The sequence below is a fragment of the Engraulis encrasicolus genome, chromosome 18, assembly GCF_034702125.1.
Source record: "Engraulis encrasicolus isolate BLACKSEA-1 chromosome 18, IST_EnEncr_1.0, whole genome shotgun sequence".
NCBI lineage: Eukaryota > Metazoa > Chordata > Actinopteri > Clupeiformes > Engraulidae > Engraulis > Engraulis encrasicolus.
In genome coordinates this window covers 25,931,724-25,936,193 of record NC_085874.1, presented here as the reverse complement: position 1 = coordinate 25,936,193, position 4,470 = coordinate 25,931,724, and the positions used below count along the sequence as shown (strand labels likewise).

General features: G+C 38.2%; 1 long non-coding RNA gene across 1 annotated transcript; it reads right to left on the bottom strand.

Annotated features, from left to right (window-relative positions):
* Nucleotides 1-2,613: 2,613 nt before the first annotated feature.
* Nucleotides 2,614-4,470, bottom strand: LOC134468530 (uncharacterized). Its single transcript, XR_010038828.1, has 5 exons — nucleotides 4,415-4,470; nucleotides 3,560-3,633; nucleotides 3,366-3,420; nucleotides 2,909-3,177; nucleotides 2,614-2,684 (listed from the first exon to the last, which is right to left on the bottom strand). It is a non-coding gene; the product is annotated as an uncharacterized LOC134468530 (long non-coding RNA).

Sequence of the window (4,470 nt, the reverse complement as noted above, 5' to 3'; positions counted from 1 at the left end):
TACACTCCACATTAAAATCCGGTAGAGAAGGGGCCGTGTTGGCCCGAATTGTCTCGAAATGAAAAGGGATTGAAAGGGAGGTCATCAGTGTGTGTTTCAATCTTTCTTTACGTTGAACTTTTACATTTTGAGTCTGCATCTAATAGATTGGTGTGAGATTCATGTTCAATGGGGTTTTAGTTCTGGTGAGTTAGAATGTCCATACCACCAAAGCACCAAAAGGTGGCATGGAAATCTACGCGGTACATTGAAGAGTGAAATGTGGGTCACCAGACCAAACAAACGAAAACAGCTGACAGCAAAGCATCAAGGATATCTGGGCTTCCATAACTCCCATGCACTGTTTCTGCCATTGACTTCAATGTTAAATGCATCATGGCAGTGATTAAGACAGAGAGAGTCCTAACCAAGTATTGAACATTGCATGTTATGTAGAAAGTACCAAATTTCAACTGATTTGATGTGACTCGAATTTTGATGAAGAAAATTGTGATTTTTATTACAATATTCTAATAAAGTGAAATCCTCAATTCATGGGGTTTTTTTTTAGCTGGAAGGCCAACATATGTAGAAATAAACAAATGAATGATTGGAATAGTTCAAAATATGGGCCATGAATCTATAATCCATGACAGTTTAACACTATTGATGGAATTATGGAAATAAATAAACTTTTTCATGCTATTCTAACAAAGTGGCCTGGAATTGTACATTGCAAGAGTTACGAGATACATTACAAGAGTTTTAGTGTTTATTGAAAATTGTTTAATTATTTCATTATATTATGATATACATAAGAAAGATTTTGCCATGAATGTTAACAAACACACTTTGCCTTAGGTTAAAGCACATTCTTTGTATGCCACACCATACAATATGTTTCAACAAAGAGACAAAAAAAAGTAAATGATACTAACAAAACCATTTTAGAGTTCATACCATGACGGCATGCATGTCATTGGTGATATGAAAAAGTGACATATGATTTTTTTCCCCATAGAATCGGGTCTCCAGTCCCGAACGTCATGTCATGCACTGTATTATGGGGACAAAATAATTGCCACTTTTTCATATAATGTGTTTTGTGGTACCAAACCAAGTCAAATACAATGGATAATAGTTTAAATGTGTACTACTAACAAGAAAGTTGAGAAAATCTTTTCAAATTTTAACCTGCAGCTCCACCTTTAAATGCAATAGTATGCTTCAAGACAAGGGATTGAATAAATCCATTAGGTGGAGCATCACGTCGTTCTGCTACAAGTTGGGAATCTACTGCAGTATTTCTGTTACATCCATCCTTCAGCAGCTGTTATCCTTTCTACTGTGTAGTAGTGTTTCCCACCCTCTTTTTCCCTTGCGTAGCCCCTAAGCCTTTTTTGTCATATCATGAGTACACCGTCAATCATACATCTACATCACTTCCTCTATCCCAATGTGGCAATGTTTCATACATTGTTATCATACATATTTTTCCCCACATACCCCCTACAATGGGCTCATGTACCCCTTTTGGTACACATACCCCTGGTTGAGACCCTCTGGTTTAGGCTATATTCATTGGAGTCCCACGATGTTTGGTTGTTTCTTAGCAAAGTATTATACACAGCTCTCAATTGTTGACCAGGTCAGGTATGGAGTCTGCTGGAGTGACTGGGTTTGTGTCAGAAGACTGAGATGGAGAAAGAAAAGGAGATACACTGAAGAAAAAAGTAAGCCACTATACTACTGATTTAGACAAAGCAAGTGTCACCAATCGGTTGTTTTCTCCCTGCACTAGAAAACATTTGATTAATGAATTAATATTTCTCACCCTGCACTTATATTATTTACAGCATATACACCCTCAAGATTGCTGTGGTCCTCTGCTAAGGGCCAGCTGGCCGTCCCTTGCACCAGACTCAAGGGCACCAGTAACAGAGCAGGTCATGTAGCTGCTCCATTCCTTTGGAATAAACTACCCAACCACATTCAAAATGCCCCTTCACTGGCCATCTTTAAACCACATTTTGAAACCCATCTCTTTTGAAGGCTTTTGGCTTCTAGTGTACACAAGCACACACCTACATACTAACATACCTACACTAATATCATGTTAAGCGACCTTGGGTGTTTTGAAAGGCGCTATATACAACGAAAGTATTCAAGTCAAGTCTCATCTTTGAAATGAGAGAAAATAAGAGGGAAAAAGCTTTCTTTTTGAGCGATGCTAACCGTCTCATCAGATGCAATGCAAAAGACAGTTATTGCATGGGATATTGCATGTACAGAAATGAGAAATTAAATTTCCTCACTGTGAAAACAGACCCATTTTAGAGTTGTTGCTGTTGTTGTTTCTTTAATAAGGGTGGAGAGTCTGGCTTTGCACATAGTGTTATACTTACCGGCGACTTGCCTTTCCGGGGATTCTTGGGAATTCTACAATATCACAGTTTTACAAGATTACTATATTGAAAGTACATGAAAGTATACAGGACATGTAATGTATATAATATAAAAGTACATAAGTATACACAAAAGTACACAAGTATACAAAGTATTTAATTCTCCTAGTGTCAGTGTTGTTGGGTATATTTAGATCATGAATCAACAGCGAAGCAAAATTGTTCACACCTCTGGAGCTGCTGCGCTATCGTTAGAATTGGCACCTGTTTCATGCCCCTTGTTGCTCTGGTCCACTGGTCCTTCATGGAAAAAAGTTCAAAACATGAAGTTGAATTTAACATCAAGAAATGTTAGTATGAATTGATCATGGGACAAAAAATTTAATTCTGAAAAATACAATATGTCCAAAACTCTGCTGCCTGACTGCTTAACCACTCCAGAGAACACATCACCCCTATCATCCATCAACTTCACTGGCTTTTCACAATGGCTTCCCACATACTGTATTATGCTTATAACTTACCAGCGCTATTCTCGTTGTCCTGTTGGTTTGAGCTTGAAGATCTCACATTGGAATGCTAAAATGTCCCAATTTCACAAAATTACTTTATTGAATGTACAGAATATACTGTATTTCAACCTCCTCTTGTCAATGTTGTTGCTTACATCACGTTGCACATATCACATATATGGATCAACAGGAAAGCAAAACTGTTCACACCTCTGTAACTGCGCATTCTTTGGACATGCCACCCGTTTCATCCCCCTGGTTGATCTCGTCCACTGATTCTTCTAGGGAAAAGCAGTTAAAAACGATTTTTTAGGGAAATGTCACAGAAAATCTAGATTCTAAATGTTTTTTCCAAAACTCTGCTGCCTGACCTCTTAACCACTCCAGAGAACACATCACCCCCATCCTCCATCAACTTCACTGACTTCCCATACTGGCTTTGCACGTACTGTATTATACTTATACCTACCGGTGCTATTCTCGTTGTCCTGCTGGGTTGAGCTTGAAGATCTCACATTGGAATTCTACAAAGTCACAGTTAAACTAAATTACCATATTGAATATACAGAATATCTGGTATTTCAATCTTCTCGTTTCAATGTTGTTGCTTATATCACGTCGCATATATCAGATGGATCAACAGGAAAGCAAAATTGTTCACACCTCTGTAACTGCCATGCATTCCTCTGACATGCCACCCCTGTCATCCCCCTGGATGATCTCGTCCACTGATTCTTCTGGGGAAAAGCAGTTAAAAACGCGAATTTAGAATGAGCATCAAGAAATGTTGGTATGAATTGATCATAGAACATTTCGTCTTCATGATCACACATCTCACAAGAATGAAAACTAGTACTCATAATGGCTGAAAATTGTCACAGAAAATGTAGATTGTGAATGTTTTTTTTAAATAGGCCTCTCATGAGAGCACAGGTAATCCAAAACGTTATCCGTGCTCCGTAATCCGATATAACCAAATGGTTTGCCTGACTGTAATGTCATATTTAATACAAATGTGTATGCTGCAATACAGTTCAATAGATCAATCGTTCACTTTGGTATAAAAGCATGATATTTGGCAGAAATACTCTCTGAGGGCCAATGTTTTGGAGAAAGCCCCTGGCCACACCAAAAAAAACAATATCGTGTCCATTCTTTATTACTACTACTTGCATTACATCGGACTAAAAGCATGACATGTGGTAGAAATACTCTCTGAGGGCCACTGTTTTGGAAAATGGCTGTGACACCTCAAAAATTCAATATAGCGGTCATTTTTCAAGATGGCCGCAATCGCTACTAAAGCGTTATTTAGTTACTATCATTGAAAATGTGATCCAAGCGCAGCATTTCATTTCATTGGTCTCTAAACGATGTGACAATGAAAATAGATACTTGTAACAAATTCAAGCTGGCTGCCATTTTTAAAGTTGGCCCCCATTCCTTCAGAAAATAAATGATTTTAATAGTTTCTTCCTTCAAGATAGGATGTTATGGTTCTTGGATGGGGCTGCATACCAGGTGTCTCTCCAGGATGCTGGGAAACTGTAGATGATTCTGGGATTTCACCTGTG